Source organism: Lepisosteus platostomus, chromosome 15 (assembly GCF_059453375.1).
Source record: "Lepisosteus platostomus isolate fLepPlt1 chromosome 15, fLepPlt1.hap1, whole genome shotgun sequence".
In the NCBI taxonomy this organism is placed as follows: domain Eukaryota; kingdom Metazoa; phylum Chordata; class Actinopteri; order Semionotiformes; family Lepisosteidae; genus Lepisosteus; species Lepisosteus platostomus.
The window spans coordinates 5228813-5246661 of record NC_142625.1 but is presented as its reverse complement, the minus strand read 5'-3'; the positions used below and the strand labels follow the sequence as shown (position 1 = coordinate 5246661).

Sequence of the window (17849 nt, the reverse complement as noted above, 5' to 3'; positions counted from 1 at the left end):
TCTCTTCTACATCACAGCTTCTCTGCAGAATGGTTGCTGGGTGGTCCACTACATTTCTGTGTTGGATGGTGTGGTCTCCTCTATTATGTATCTTTAGAATTAATTGGAAATCATCCATTTACTGTATAGCTTGTCCAGAACTAATGTGAAGCAAGAAAACTACTCCCCCTTTGACAACACTAAAGAAAGGTTCAAAAGAATAAACACAAAAATACACAATAAAACCAATCACAACACACAGATCACTAACATAAATCTTAACAAAATGTCCTTATTTTTAAACAATGTACATGTCAATGCTTCTTCTTAAATGCTTGCTTCCGCACTTGCGATAATGCACGTGTGCGCCTTGACTGAGGCATGATATACCCAGCCTGAATTCAGCTTTGGTCCTTCAGCAGGGAAACACAGAAGCCTCTCCACTCTCCCAAGCCCATCCGACAAATACAGAAAGAAAAACAGATACGTCCCACACACAAACGGATCAGTGCAATAAAGGAAATAATCTGAATCCATGTGCATGTGAGGATTTTGTTTGCTAACAGGTTTCAACAGGCACGGAGCAAATATGAAGGGAAATGCATATAATATATGTAGCTTGTATGAGTGATGAAAACTAGCTTAACTGTGTTTGAACCCATAGTAAGCCAGCTAGTAAATGGAAAACTGTAGTGAAATGGATTCATTAGTGCTGCCTGAAATGTGAGCACTCTACCACTGTAGGGACTAAATGATCCATAATTTATTCTAAACAATCCAGAACATCTTATTGATTTGTGAATACTTTAGAGCCACACACCTGCTGGGTTTCATCCCAGCCGAGCTCTCCATTACACAATTTAACCCTTCATTGACTTAACAATAATTAATTGAATGTGATTAATGTGAACTGCTTGTTCCCATCTCTTAAAAGTTTCAACTTTAACCATTGTGTGTTGTAAGTATAATAAAATCCCCAAATTGTGACTTGAAACAAAATATTTAATATTTTGATATTTCATAGTTCCTTCTTAGATCAAATAAGGCTTCAAGTCTAATGAAGGTGGGATGGAATGAAAACCAGGACTAGGATTGGGAATCACTGGTTTAAAGCAAAAATGGCACCACTTGTTGCATGTAGTTATTCACCAATAATATTACTCTTTGAATGTGAATAAAGCCACAAAAAACAAAACATCCCAATCTAGCACTGTTGCAGTCTAAAATCAGTATTGGAACATGTTTAGCAATACTAAACTTTAACTTTAATACTAAGGGACGTTTACACAATAAAATGTCCTCTGCATTGTCTACCAGCTAAGAAACCCCAGGAAGATAAACTTCCCATCCTGCAGAAACACAGAGAGAGTGAGCTGGAGAACCGCAGGAGCAGTTATCGGTAGGTATGATAAAACACAGGTCTGTGTGGAGCGAACAACACAGGTACACACTCCCTATAAAGTATCCTGTGGTTGCTTATTGGGCATTAGAGAAAAATGAATTACAAATCACTGAATCAGGTCAATATGAATACATGTCATGTTATTTGCCAAACCGCTTTATACCATACAGTGCCGCAGGAAGCTGGAGCCTAGCTGGCAAGCAACGAGCGCAAGGCAGGGTACACCCTGGACAGGACGCCAGTCCATTGCAGGGCAAGTGCAAGCCAATCATACATGGGGACAGTTTGGAGGCCACGGTAAAGGCTGAGGGGGGAAATTTGGCCCGGACACCGGGATAACTCCCTACTCCACCGAGAGTCAGGACCTCAGTTTAATATCTCATCCGAAAGATGGCGCCCACAACAGAATAGTGTCCCCGGGGCATTAGGACCCACACAGATCACAGGGTAGGTGCCCTCTGCTGGTCCCACTAACACCACTTCCAGCAGCAACCAAAGCTTCCCATCCAGGTCCTGACCAGGCTCAACCCTGCTGAGCTCCAGTGGGCAGCCAGCTGAGAGCTGCAGGGTGGCTTAATATGAATACAGTAAATGTTAGTAGGTTTTGAGTTAATTAGCACTGTTCGTTTCATTCAGTTCCATGGCAAGAAATCTGGGAATACCAACATTGCACTGGTTCATCACAGTGAAAACACTAGCCTCCTCATATTAATGAGACAGGTGTGTAGATGGACATGTTTCCAGAAAAAAGGGCCAATTCAGTTTTTAAAATGGAGAACTGAAGAGGAGGGAAATGAAAGCTGAAACCTGCACCTTTCTCATAAATTAAACACGTTATATTCTTCACCACATTAATCAAATTGATTTTATAGAGCACTTCTTCCCAATTCCAAAAACTAGACAAGAACCTCACCCAAAGAGACCCTTCCACTGAAGGACAGAAGACCCACACTGGGAGCCCCTCAACTGCCCTGTGAAGGCTTGTCAATGCAGTCGCCCCTTTCCCATCATGATCAGAAACCAGAGCACCAATCTCCACCGTAACAGTCTTGTCTGTTCCTGAGAAACCAAGAACTAGACAACTGGGTCTTGTGGTGTCTCCAGGAGAATGATGCCTACATGTATAGTGCAGCTACTCCACAATCACGTTTTGCAGTCCTTAATAGAACGTCTGGTTGGTTCCAGTAGAAATTAGCTACCAGTTTCTAATGGTCAATGGTGATAACCAGTAATGTCTACTGGTAATCTAATGATGTTTTGTCCAGTTCTCCAGGGTGAGCCCTTGAGTGTCCCCCCTTATGCCCAGTATCCACATGTCATCTCATCCCGAGTGCTCATCCAGCTCCACTGTCCCGAGCTCCAGACATTTCAGCATCAGTTTCGGAATCTTTTTCCGAGCCCATTGATGGCTAGAAACAAAGTCCAGCCTAGATATCAATTACTGAATTCTGGTTTGAACATCTGCAACCCAGGAGGTCACTGCAATCATCTCCTTTTCAATGAAGAAAAGGGTCTCACCAACCTGCTGAACAGAGCAGCCATGACAGGTTCATCAGCTTCACCGGTTACGAAAAAAAGGAAGAATAAGTATGTGTACCATGATTTATCCTGGTTCCACCCATCTAGGATGGATTCAAATAACTTCAGTGTGGGATAGCGAGAAACACGACCAAGTGGGGACTGGTAATGAAAGATACAGTCTCTGGTCTCCATCACTTCATCCCAATCACATGACCCTCTACCACTTTGTTTTAAATGTTTCTCCCACAGCTGGACAACTAAACTGGAAAATGTGCCAAAACAGGTGGACTTTGGGTCACCAGAGGATTTGCCCTCAGAGGTGCAGTTTTCATTCATCACAGACAGCGGATTTCATTTTTCACGTGGCAAAATGTAAGACCCGTTTTTTTTAATTCATTTATTCTCCAAGTTACTTGGTTAAAAAGATGTACAGGTATTTTATTTGGTTTGAAACCTGGTTATGCAAAATTGGCCCTCAGTTTTATCCTTAAAGTTTGGGTTTTAGTGACCTTAAATTGCTTCTTGGCACAACCCGTTAGTGTACTTCATTACGATGACCATCTACTTAAGAACATAAAAATAATAACATAGACAGTAGGCAATTTGACTTGTCTGGCTAATTTGATAGATAACAGTTAATTGTATTTTGAAAGAAGGCATCTTGTTCCATCCTGAACACAGTGAAAATCAGAGGTTATATTTCTGAAGATGTGTTAATCAACTTATGACAAAAATGTTGCACCTACATCAACTATAATTTGGCCAGACCAAGATATAAAACAAAGATATACTGGGTGGTTAACTGGTGTCTGGGGGAACTGGGCCTGGTGTGTGCATCTGCATTTTCGTATTTCCTACAATGGACTGACATCCTGTTGGGTTTATCCCACCTGGAGCATGTTGCCTGCAGGCCACACAGCCCAGGACTGGATGAGGTGTTTAGAGAATTAAGTAGACTAACGAATGAATGGTCAAACTGAGAGCAAGTTATAGAAGCGCTTCTTTCTATAACAGAAGAACGTCTGCACGTGTTGGGGTAGAGTACTCTGTGCTAAGATCAGAAAAAATTCTCTTTGTAGAATGCCCACATTATGAAATTAAGGAAAAAAGGAATTTTGAAGAAACTAGTCCTAGAGAATTTATATCCGGTAGAATAAAACTGTGAGCTCTTCAGAAGATGGGTTAAATACTGACCACGTATCAGCCAGAACCAAAGGCAGACGTAAATCTTGGCTCACCACGAGCGTCTGAACATGTTCTGCTGTACACGTGTTCAATAAAGATAATTGTATAATCAGGGGGGTATGATAACAGTTAGGTTAGTAATGCAGATCTGGGCCAAAACCTGTTGAGGCATACATTGAAATAAAACTTAAATTGGCTAAATATTTTTACAATTTTCCTATTGCCCCCAAATCCAAAACAGAGGACAAGGGATTAACAACACAACGAAACCAAACCCCCTGTGTTTCATTGTTGGAAAATGAAATCGCACCGATATAATACTTGGCAGCAGATATAGGAGTATCCTTTTATTTGAGATTAAATTTTTGTGTCCAGGGGAGCCCCTACAGCAGGTTTTGTGGATCACTATTAAATCAATTTCCACAGACATGGAACACTTCCTTTCTTATTAGTTAAAACAGAAATTCATTAAATTAATTCACTTAAAGATCATTTAGGACTAAAATCTAAATACTCTTCGTCAATAAATTACAGCTGTTGCCAATCTTTAAACCAGATGACCTATAAGACTGCCTTTTATGTGTAAGAAGTCGTAAACACAGACACCTGTGATGCCCTCATTAGGGCTGTCAGCATGATACTAATAAAGCTGACAAATGAAATGAAAAAGGACATTCAAATGACACTTCCCACGTCCAGCTTTCTGGTTTGTGAGAGGTTTTAAAACAATGTGATTGCAATGACATTTGGGTTTGAACATCATTTAAAAAAATTCTGAGAAGGTTCCATAGTTAAAAGAAACTACCTATTCTTAATACACACATCTACCTGAAATGTTGTCCTAATAAGAGATGACTACATACTGTATGGTTACCGCAAGGCAGGTTCTGAGATTTATCTGACCATTTCATTCTCCCAGTCTAGCGGAGCTTGGCCTGGGAGGGATTGTATGTCCCGGGGGGTCCTGGGAAAGTATGCAGTTTTATGAGAAATTCTACAAGGACTGCAAACAGACAGATGTGTCAGGTACTGTATAATCTGAGTGATTGCTTTAAAAATTAAAGCATCATAATCACATCATATTATGCCGAACTACCTAATTTCCTAATGGGTAAACCATCTAAAACGTCTTTGGTGAGAATGGTTCAGTAAATTGCCAGACTGTATAAATGTACATTGCTTGTTATAAAAGCATTAATAATGCTAAAATACAAAACAATCCCATTTACAATTTAGTATTATAACACTAAATTGATCTCTCTCTGGGGGCATTTTTTTCCCTCAAGTATAGTTCAATCATCAGTTGCTCAAAGAATATCATCTTGTAAGATATAATTGGTAGTATAACTCCCATAAAACAATAACTTCTCACTCTGGCCACAGCAGCTGAGGAGAACTTGAATAAAATCAGGGAGCCCTTGCTTAGCAATGCAAACCCACTTGGAGTGCCAGTACTTTTTTCTTGAATGTAAAACATATTTCTTGTTAATACAGAGAAAGTGCAACGTAATTGGAAAGAAGACTGGTTTTTTGCATACCAGTATCTAAATGGAACCAACCCCATACTGATCAGACAGTGCAAACAGATCCCCCCAAACTTCCCAGTTACCAACGACATGGTCTGTGAATTCCTAGAAACTTCCAGCTCCCTTCAGGAAGAACTGGAGGTGAGTATGACTGTCACCTGGATTAATACATATTTTTGAATAAAGATGACCTGTACTTTATAATAATTAATTAATAATTGCTTACACTTATATAGCGCTTTTCTGGACATTCCACTCAAAGCACTTTACAGGTAATGGGGACTCCCCTCCACCACTACCAACATGCAGCATCCACCTGGATGATGCGACGGCAGCCATAGTGCACCAGAACGCTCACCACACATCAGCTATCAGTGGAGAAGAGAGCAGAGTAATGAAGCCAGTTCATAGATGGGGATTATTAGGAGGTCATGATTAGTAAGGACCAATGTGAAATTTGGCCAGGATGCCGGGGTTACACCCCTACTCTTTTCGAGAAACGCCCTAGGATTTTTAACAGTCAGGACCTCAGATTTTTACGTCTCATCCGAAGGACGGCGCCTATTTACAGTACAGTGTCCCCATCACTCATCACTATACTGGGGCATTAGGACCCACATGGACCGCAGGGTGAGCACCCCCTGCTGGCCCCACTAACACCTCTTCTAGCAGCAACCTTGGTTTTTCCCAGGAGGTCTCCCATCCAGGTACTGACCAGGCTCACACCTGCTGAGCTTCAGTGGGTTGCCAGTTGTGAGTTGCAGAGTGATATGGCTGCTTTAGTGGTTTTTAAAATCATAAAAAAGCTACAGAATAAAAAATTGTAAGAGTTGTAAGTTTCCAACCTTTTCTAAGGTTATCTTTAGTAGTAAACAGAAGTAAGTTAGTAATACCCAGTGAACCTCTTTTTCCTGGAACTGCCTCTCCGATCTCTGTGATGCCACACAGAGTGACACTATCCAGTGTCCCATAACAACAGACCAGCCTACAACAGCCCATTTGGAAAAAAAGTTTGCAGGATTTTTTTTCCCTTTTCCACATACTCTCCAACAGAAATAGTGTTGAGTTTCAGCCTCCTTTCAGGCTGTTAACCTCATTCTTTACCTTACCAGCAAGCCAACATAGCAGCGACCAAAGCTGAACCACCTGACTACATCTACCACTAGTCACGGTGTCACATAACACCATTATTCACAGTCTTCTCAACCTCACACCGCAGACACACAACTCACAACTCCCTGGCACCTCAGCCTTGTGCCCTGGGCTGTCCGCTTGTAGCTGCCACTGCACCACGGTCTTGTGGACCCGGCGAATTCTGCATTCACACATGCCCTGCATCACTAACCGGTTCCCCTGAGAGACCTCACTGTCTCACACACAGCTCAGGGCTGCTGGCTGACCTTGCACTCCACACCTCTGTGTTCTACATACCATCCTGTGAGCAGTAACACCTTTCTCATGCCCCCCACAGGGTAGCACAGCACATCCTGGAGTCTAACCAGAGGCCTGTATATAGACAGAAGCCTTCTACCACCCTGTACTTCACCTGTAGCTTGAGGGCCTCTCTATCACACACCTACACTGGTTCTCACAAGCTACCAAAGGTCAGCAGCTTCCTTCACTCTGTACTTCCCTTTTAGAGTGAAGATCTCCTTGTCTACACTAATGCACTCTGCACTTCACTCATTAACTCACTCGCACGTCTGCTCTTTTACTCATACTTATTATTCTTAATTTACACACTAATTTCCATTCAGTCAGGCCTCACACACTGCTATGCAGCCCTGCAGGTGAAATCGCCTTTTTCAGTCAATACCCGGCTGGTTAATAAAGATGCGTGGATGAATCCCTACTGGGGTCCTAGACCGTACTTGCTCCCCTTCTGGTGGACAACTGCTGCTTTCTTTGCTTGCTGGCTTTCCCTACAACAGCACTCACAAACAAAGCCGCCTGCTGAATACAGGGGCTGCAACACATCCCCAGACTGCTCGCTCACATCGCACTAAAACACTACTGCAGCTGTCAGTCTCCTACTGAAGAGGTGGTTGCTACGGAGCAGTACATCAGACTGAGAGTGTCTCCAGAGCACACAGGCCAACACAGACCTGCTATCTCTAGTTCTCTCTCAGTTTTGGCCTGGACAGTCTCACTGCAGTACCAATACATGAGTCAAGTGAATACAAATACAGCCATTCAAAATGCACGGTACAAACCCGCGGTACGGTAATCTACCCACAAGCCACCGCAGGGCGGTAAGTGATTGGCTGGCCAAAATGACCGACAGGGGCACTCGTGGTGCATTGGTTGGTAGTAAAAAGATCTAATCATTTAATCTCTTTACTGTGCACATTTTAATCCACTTAGTATTGAATATTTATATGGAATTTTACCACTAAAGGGAAATGTTAGTAGCTGAGCATAAAAAGAAGAGGAGCATAACACATCTGAAGGTCATAAACGATATTAATTTAGGAACAAACATTACTGTATGTAAACTGTACTGTGTATGGCTGGTCTTGGTAGTTTAAAGAAAAAATACACACCAGTCTTCCATTTCTCCCTAAACATTTTAAGCATGAAAGTTTTATGAAACGGTACCCAAATATGCGATTGCTGTATAGAATGAATTTTAATTTAAAAAAATTATTTAACACGAAAATTAAGCTGTTTACATCTTCCGCCTGAGAACAGTCACCCGTTGCTACCCAACGCAGAAACACAGCCACTAACTAGCAAAGAGAGGACATTAGCTAGCCAATATGATAAAGAAATAAATGATTATTTTGTTTATTTCTTTTGCACATTTATTTGAACATTTCCATCGATTGTACAAGCACTTGGAAACTGTCCAATCCCTAGCTCATCAGGCATTTTCTTTTACGCTCCGGGCATTCTCCCGGTCTGGCGCCGGTCTGTGTCTTCTAGGATATAATGCCAGCGAACTCTTGTTTTTATGTCCACCATAACAGACAATCTCCTTTGCTTTTAACCGAGCGTTTAATAATTTCCTAAAATGAAAATGATTTACTTTATTTCCCTCACAGGATCAATAAAAGTATCTATCATCTGTCTAAACTATGGGACAGAATTCTGGGGTCTCCCCATACCAGAGATTATGGTAGGGCTTCAGAATGGTGATTGGCTGACACCATCTGACACCCCTCTGATTGGAGAAAAAAGACGTGCTGGTTTGCTATACATACTGTACCAGGAAGAGGATTTCTTTCTATTCGAAACGTGTATTTTAAAAGTTTAATTAAGAAGTAAAAACCTTACAGCATACACAGATTTCTAAACTGATCAGGATCGTTATCTTTGACTTATGCATAATAATGTTCACCACTCTGTCCAGCAAATTAATAATAAACTTTATTTTATATAGCGTTTTAAACGAATAAGTAATTAGATTGCTCATAAACCTAATCACTTATTCTACATAAACAAAGCGTAATTGCTCTCTGAAAATGCCTTTTCTTTTTAGTTAGGCTCAGATTTCAACTATAGATCGTATTATTAATAACCATAATAACGACCAACCAACAAAAACAACCATATAAACATAATACCAACCAAAAACATAGATAACAACCACAATACAAAATCAAATATATCAAACCATTAAACTCTCTCAAGTTCCTCCAATTATCATAATCCCGCCCCTTATGCAAAACCAAACCCTCCTCCCATCCCAGTTTATCCTCTTTATTATAAACAAAATCCACCTCAATTTTCAACATAAAGCATTACACAAAATCAATACCTCAACACAGCCAGAACATGGAACTCCACATTCCCAAATAGACCTAATTTCAATAGCCCCGCCCCTTATGCAAAACCAACATCCCTCCCCTGTTCTCTCTCTCCGCTGGCGTTTGTAATCGTTTTTTAAAGTCATGTATTTTAAAAATCTTAAGATTTCTATATTTATGTCTTTATTTAGTGGTTTCATTAGTGACAAAGGCTAAACTTTCTTGGAAAAATGTATTTTATGTAAACCATGTTTGCTATTAATTCATTTAGGGCTAGAATACGTTCATTGTCTTCCAATGAAAGAAGGGTTCCTTTCGCCGTAGTCGGGTTGACATTAGAAGCTTGCCAGGCCCGGACTGTTACACCAACGCATTAGCATGTTAAAGCGATTTCATTGAGGAGCCTAGCTTTCTTAACTAGTAAGTACTGTACTTACTGGGTTTTTGAGGGGGGGGAGGTGTCTTTCACTGGAAATCTCGCCCCCTTCTACTTTGAAAATACCTGTGAAACCGGTTTAATTCATCACAGCCAGAACTCCCGCAGAGAGGGGGGTTGTATGCAGTGTATTGGTATACAGTAGATGGGAAAGCCAGAGCCGACGCCGCCCACGTGTTATGCTCTTCGTTAATGTCTAAGCCGTAACACATCATTATATCTCATTTTGTATTTCTTAAAAAAAAATCATTTTCCCAGCCTTACAGTATTGTTGTTATTGTTTTTAACCTGTAAAGCGCTTTGAGGAGCCACCTTTAAGGGCGCCATATACAATAAAGTTCATTATTATTACTATTGTTAATTTGCTGGACAGAGAGGTGAACATTATTACACAGAAGACAAAGATAGCGATTTAGGTTGCATTGTGCATTGTGCTGCTGTAATACAGTTTTAAATAATTAAAAGTCTAAACAGTATCAGCTTTATTTATGGGTTTTAAATAAAGGCGATTTAAACGCGATTTAAATCAATATAAATGTTTATATTGTAACGCATAGGTGACTATTCATTGTTATTAAAATGACTTAAATTAGATCATGTTGTGATATTTAGAAATATACATTTGTTTGGTGTGAGTGAAGTTTTATTTAATCTCTGAGCCATACTGATTCTTATGGAAGCCAGTTTCCGCCAGGGAGTAAAAAAAAAAACACACTATGGTATTCTCTCCGATGCAGTGCAGTTAAAAACATATCTCTGATGCTGTTCCTAAATGAATATCATTTATGACCATCAGATGCTTTATGCTCCTTTTCTTTTTCCAGTGGATTGAACAGAGAGAGGCATTTCATGATGTACTTTTCACTGATGAAACAACAGTGGCTCTGGAACAGATTTCAACCATTTCGTTTATAAAAAGGGGAGATATGTACGCGTTACTGAAGCTAAAAGTTGAACCTTTGTCACTAATGTAACCACTAAATAAAGACATATAGAAATCCCTACGTTACAGACTGTATATGGTGGTATTGGTAGTTTAAAGAAAAAATACACACCAGTATTCCACTTTCTCCCTAAACATTTTAAGCATCAGAGTCTGTAGGCACTTTTCCTGTCCGTGGGGGGGGTGGACCATCTTTCATTAGAAGGTTAGTCTGTTCTACTCTGAGAATGTAGAGGGGGTGGAAAGTGCCCGCGGTCATTTAATTAGTATTAAAATTCACACTGATTCCCTTGCGAAGATACGGACATAGGAATATTCGTGCGTGGTCAAAAAAATGGCATAAAAACGACAAAGTGAAGGCTGTGAAAACATTCACAATGTACTTTATACACAAAGCAAGTGTTCTCACAACTCTAGGAGGTTTTGTGCCAAAATAGTTTTTAAATTCAAGGTGACTTTACCGCGGTTTTCATTTGCAGATTGTGAATCAAAAAAGGCATTTAATTAAACACGCGATTGCGATTTTAATCAATTACTGTATTGATTGAAACACACATTCTGTACAGATAAAGTACAGTCACATTCTCCTGTCGTCCAGTGGTGTAAAACGAATTAGCAGGTGATTTAGATAACAATGCACCGCCCACTGAGTGGAATGTTCTCATTTGTTCTCAAGTGTAAAAAGAGGTGATAATTCTTAATAATTCCGTGTCCCATTTACTAACCTCTTCAGTTTATTCCGCCAGAAAGTACATGAATATAATTATATCGTTATTAATTTGTTTAGATACGCAATTCCATATTATATTCCCTGTTAATAAAATTCTAAAAGTATGCGTTTGTTAGATAACAAGTGAATTCACAGAAAAGGTTAAAAGACTATCACTTTTCACAAAGTATATAATCCTAATATGGTCAGAAGGAGCACGTAAAAACATTTCCCAAATAACAACATGTAATGCTTTGATGCTTAAAATGTTTAGGGAGAAATGGAATACTGGTGTGTATTTTTTCTTTAAACTACCAAGACCAGCAATATACAGTACAGTTTACATACAGTAATATGTTTATGTTCCTAAATTAATATCGTTTATGAGCATGTAAAAGGCATGGTGAATCGGAGATTCTCAAGAATTACTTTGTATGATTGGAAACAAATGCGTGATTGGACCAACTAAATGCTACGGTGTTACTTTTTGACAATGAAAAAATAAACTCTTTTCGTTTACAAAGACGGTTACAAAGAATGTGGACCAGGGTAATACTTTGAGCTTACAGCTTGTCCAAGGACATTCATTATTAATACTATTAGTAATATCTTCGGTAAAGACTTTGATGCATAAAATATTCCTGCATAATTAAAATATTTATGATAAAGGTGGTAGGTTGTGTACTTTTGTCCAACAGAACAATCTTGCTTTTATAAAATATACCGCCTTTTTATGTTTAATGATTAACATACTGTAATACACTGTTTAAAGTCTAAAGAGTATACAACTTAAATTCTTAATTGAATAAAGACTGTCCCTCAGCAGTGATCGGGATTCGAAACCGACGTTTTCTGGTGACAGCTCAAATGCTGTTCAGGAGAGGTTAACCTTTATTAGCTCCACCTGGCGGTTTTACAAGGTGATTCCGGATACTATTAACATAATCTAATTTGCATACGGTATGATGCGGTATACTGCGACATGCCCACCGTGTTATACTGCAGCATACCCCGCTTGTTTTGAATGGCTGTACATAAAAAACCTGGCCCCTTACTCTCTCTGGCTTGGCCAGGTATCCTGCTGCGCCCTGCCTGTGCCAGGTAAACTACATACTGTACTTGTATGGCACTGACTCCCCGTCTCTCCCTCTCTGACTGCAGGGAAGTATGCAGTTTTCACTTATATACAGTAAGACCGCTCACAGCTGTAGCTCATCATACCTCCTACAGCTGCCATCACTGTGATTGTATACAATGATTGCTGACAAACACTAGATACTGTGTATAATGTGTATAATGCTTTAAGGAATTGTAATGGAGAATCCTAATGTTTTCAACTGCTCTCGACAAGTCAAATTAGCAAAACAAATAAAAGTTCAGGAATTTACCATTTGTAATTTGCTTAAGAGCTGAAAGCAAAAAACAGGGAAAAGTTCTAAGTCTTAACACCCTACATTTATTACACATAATAGATAATACTGAAACATACTGTAGGGATTGCACACAAAACAAATATACATGGAAGCATACAAACCACTGAAACTTACAGTATTATGGGTGGGTGACAAATAAAATGAATCTTATCACAGTTTAAGATTCAGTCCCAGACAGCCAAATGAAACACTTAGGTAACAGGTGTAGCACCAGTCAACAAAAAAACAGCAAACCAAACTTTGCATTATACTGTAACTTGAAATCCTTAATTCAAATGAAGGAAATATAAAATTATTTTGTCTTTTCACTCTCAAAACCAAAACAAAATAAAAACAGCAGAGTCTGAACACTTGGTCTGTTTTACAGTATATGACTTTTTCTAGGAGCTAAATAACAAACAACCTAGATTTTGGTAGAAAGTCAACAAACAATACCTCTAATTTAAACCTGTTTTCCTCTACTTTTAATGAAATCTTCCTGCTGTCAACTTTCTCCTTTCTTCACATATCCTTTCCCATAATGCTCTTAGAACTGTCTTTTTAAAGGGCTTCTGATTCTCTTAAAGCGTCTGTAATACCAATAGATCTTAAATATTCATTAATCATAACATCTCTGGACAACCCTGGCCAGGACCTGGTGGTGTCAACTAGGGATAACTTGATTTATGTAATTTATCTGGCCTTAGCAATCTCTCTCCCCCTCCAGTGTATCACACAGCTTTTTATAGAGGGACAATTTAGGAGCTAGTCCTGTCAAGTCAGCTTTGGATGTTGAGAGGAAACCAGCCTCCAGCACTGGGGAAAGGATCCCAGCTCCCTGGATCGAGGAGACAGCAGCGCCAACGTCTATGTCACTGTTAGTGTATTAGCATTTCAGTTTGAGTGTGAATCATGGTCAGTGTCTTGAGTGCTAGGAGTCTTGGGTTGTCTTGTTTCCAAACAAGTACCGTAGCAACTCCAGTTTGTAAAGGCAGCAAATGAGTTATTGTGTTTCTACAGAAAGGTACTATCTACCTGGTGGACTACAAACTGCTGGATGGCATCCAAACCAACACCATCAACATGAAGAAGCAGTAACTTGCTGCTCCACTCTGCCTGCTGCATCTGAAGAGAGAAGAAATCCTGATGCCCATTGCCATTCAGGTGCCAGACTAACTGCAGTTACTCACTTGTCTAAAATGCTTGAAAATCTATATTTCCAGTATTATTCAAGGATAAAATAAAGTATTTGGTGAAATTAAGATGAATTAATTAATTAAGAGAGATTAAGAGACATCTTTTCTTTTTTAAATTAGTTCCATCCACCCATTCTCAGTTAAAATGGCCTGCTTCTGGACATATGCGGTTGAGATTAATTGATATAGGACTTTTTTTCATTAAAAGTAAAACTTCTAATTTCATTTTAAAAAGTAATGTTTTATAATGAACTCTGGTAGGAAGTGCTTCTTCCAGTTCAGGGTCACACAGGGCAGCCAGTGCCTATCCCAGCAAGCAACAGGCACAAAGACACCATGGACCAGACCCTCTCAAGGCCGACACAAACACAGAGATGCTCACGTTCAAATCAGGGCCAGTCTTCCCAGAACCCAATTAACCTACCAGTATATCTTTAGACCGTGGGAAGGAAGCACCCAGAGGAAACCGACACAAACAGAGGGAGAACATGCAAACTCCATGCAGATTCCACCCCAGTAATTGAACCCTTGCTGCAAGGCAGTGAATGCCAATCACTGCACCACTGTGCTGTACTAGACTGATTATATGTTTTGTTAATTGTAAATTCTATGCTAGTTTATCAATAATACCTTTAATAATTAATAAAAGGTCTGGGATTGGGTTTTGTAATTCTGTTACCTAGGCATCATGGTATAGTCAGGGATTATCTGTGTGTATATATGTACTATCTTCAAGAAGTGAAAAATATTAGGTACGCTGAAAAATGAGTTCTACAGTATTTATATTACTTCATTATCATTTCTTGTTATAGCTCAAGCAGAAGGCAGGACCAGAAAACCCCATATTCCTGCCCAGCGACTCTGTCAGCTGGCTCTTGGTGAAGACCTATGTGCGCAGTGCTGACTTTAACTATTTCGAGTTGGTTTCTCACTTGCTGCTGAAGAAAGATGTGAAGACGGGGGTTTGAATTTAATCCTTTCTGTAGGGGGTTTAGACTTCTAAGTCACAAGCTGGGGTTTATGGCAGGAAAGGGGGTTAACTGATAAGGATTGCAGATGCAAGCTAGGAACCCCCCTGGGTGTAATCTTAAACTGACCATTTGTCCAGAACATCGTAAACTGGCCAAATACCATGAACCCCCCTCTTTACCATCAGACCGAGTGACGTCAGAAACAGAGAAGAAAACACTATATAACCCAAAAGTTTGTACCAGTACGTTGAACAATACTTCGGTTTTGTTGTTTCTTGCGGGAAACAAGACTTCGGCTTTATTGTTCCTTGCATGCAATAAACTCATCTGTTTTACTTCATCTCGGGATCAAGAACCTTATTTCTTCTGTTACAACAAATTTGGCGTAGTCGGCGGATGCTCCAGAAGGCGCAGAACTTCCCATCGGCAGGAGAGACGGTCAGCGCTCACATTACTAAGAGGTAAGGACTCCTCTTTTTAAAAAAAAAAGTTCCGACTCTCTCTGACCGATTGGGAAATCTCTGCTCCCTGCGAGAATCGCCCGAGATGACGGAGTAAACGCGAGTTTCTGAATTCCTCTGGCCCGGGGAAGACACCGGTGTATGTAATGGGTTGTTTGCTGTAAGCCCAGAATTTGGTCTGGGAAGGGTTCCGCGGTATTGTGTACAGGCGTTCGAAGCTGGTGTATGCCTTAATTGCGCGTGGAGTTTTGAACGGGTTTTGGACCCTTACCGTGAAGTTCAGGACTGGTGTGGGCCTTAATTGCGCCCGGAGTTCTGAAGGTCAGAACTGGTTTGGGCCTTAACTGCGCCCGGAGTTCTGTGGCTCAGGATCGGTGTGGGCCTTAATTGCGCCCGTGGTTCTGGAGCTGAGTGGTGCATTAAATGCACGTAATTCAGGACTGGTGTGGGCCTTAATTGCGCCCGGAGTTCTGTGGCTCAGGATCGGTGTGGGCCTTAATTGCGCCCGGGGTTCTGGAGCTGAGTGGTACATTAAATGCACGTATAATCCAGGATTGGTGTGGGCCTTAATTGCGCCCGGGGTCCTGAGATTAGCTACGCCTTGATCGTGCACAGATTGGCGTGGCGTGGTTTTTTGTTTTAAAGGAAACAGGAGTAGAAGAGATAGATAGATATATATGTATGTATGTTTTTGGTGTTTTCCTTGTTTGTGAAATACATATACACACGCACGACACTAACATAAACACACCTCATAATAAAAGAGCAAAGCATTAAGTAGCAGAATTTAAAGGACGTTGAGACCCGAGAATCGCCCTGATTGAGCTCAGTGCGTAAGTCCACCCCGGGGCAAAAGCAGCGATGCTGGCGTTCTGGGGATGGTGAATTACTGATCAAGAAAGGGGGTTTTCGAGGTCTCGTTCCTTACCTGTGAACAGTGCGGTGTAAGTCCTCTCTAAAGTCTCTGAGAGGTATTTAGATCTGGAGGTAACAGACGCCCTTGGCTGAATGAGTGCAGGAATGCACAGGTTTTTCAAGTGAAAGCATCCCCTTACTGTATGAGCTGTTACCTCACACACGACAAAAGTAAAAGAGACCGAACATGTGTGCTAACTGATGGTTTGAGAAAGTGGTGGAAGGGTCCGTTTATATATCAGAAAAGTGTAAGTTGACGGGGAAAAAAAAAGGAGAAAAATATGCGAAAAGTTGAGTTTGTCAGAGGGAGTCTGGGGCAAAGACGCCTGTAAAGAAAGCATATGAGTATTGATTGGCAAAAGCACAAGCATGTAGCTCCCACCCTGGTGCACGGCCGGCACCAGTGGTGGCAGATACATAAAAAAAAAAGAAATTGGGATGTGACTTAAAAGTGTGTTTACAGGGAAAACAAAAACCCGGAAGAAAAGATACTTTACTCGCTACGAAAGAGTATAAACAAAAGCGAAAAGAGGCATTGCAGAAGAATCAGAAACTAAAAGAAGAATTAGTTCCTGGTCGCACTGCACTAGTTAATGTGTTATATCCTGCTCTCCCATAGGGGAACAGACAGGCAGGAAATGAAAATAATTGGGATCAATTCCCACAGTGACCATATGGAGACGGGGGGTCTGAGTGGGATGACACCTGGTACGAGTGTGTTAGAGACGGAACAGGAACTCCCTTAAACAGAGGGCGCCCGCAGACCTGTACTCTCACCCTAAGTGGGAGAGGGCCTGATGTAGCGGGGGCTGGTGCTGTTGATGACAGCGTCACTCTAAGTGTCTAGCACCCCGTCGAGGGGGTCTGCACTCGCACCTACCCTCCCTGATTCCCCCATACGATCAAATCCAAAACCGTAAGATATTGACCGGTGGGCTAAAGTACCGCACCCGAAATTAGAAATGCAGCGAACCTGGAGTGCGCTTCAGGAATTAAAAGGATTAATGTAGAAGTAAAACAAGAATACAGCACATTGTAGTACGAAGAGAAAAATATATTCTCGATGTGTATGTGTGTTTTATGAATTTGTGTGCCGGCATGTATGTGTGTAACTGTGAGTTTTGGTATACTAAATGACGGTGTGAGTGTGTTTAGCCAGCGCGACTGGCTAGAGACGTAACTAAAGAGACTTGACGAAAATCAACTTAAGGAGATTGGAAAATATAAGAGCGTCTGAAACGTATAAGTACAGTACAGGTGGACGTAAAAGTAGTTAAACAGTTTTTGTATTTTTATACAATTAGTTGCAATAGTGGAAACAATTTGGTTTTATTCGAATGTCTCGAAACCAGACATGCTTAAACGCTGTAGGTTTAGAATCGAGACTGGGGAGAATAACGTCTTGCGAGTACCAGATTTTAATGGGTGGTTATATCCCAGATCT

At 40.7% G+C, this 17849-nt stretch overlaps 1 protein-coding gene and 1 pseudogene across 2 annotated transcripts in view; one reads left to right on the top strand and one right to left on the bottom strand.

Moving 5' to 3' along the window:
* The window catches only part of LOC148647740 (uncharacterized), a 273814-nt gene that overhangs the window by 113138 nt on the left and 142827 nt on the right, over positions 1–17849 (bottom strand). The gene's annotated exons all lie outside the window — the stretch shown is intronic.
* The window catches only part of LOC148647742 (polyunsaturated fatty acid lipoxygenase ALOX8-like), a 37221-nt pseudogene that overhangs the window by 808 nt on the left and 18564 nt on the right, over positions 1–17849 (top strand). The window contains exons 2-7 of the transcript XR_015926822.1: positions 1297–1378; positions 3152–3274; positions 5007–5113; positions 5582–5754; positions 13883–14026; positions 14871–14977. The product of XR_015926822.1 is annotated as a polyunsaturated fatty acid lipoxygenase ALOX8-like (transcript). The remainder of the gene's footprint in view (positions 1–1296; positions 1379–3151; positions 3275–5006; positions 5114–5581; positions 5755–13882; positions 14027–14870; positions 14978–17849) is intronic.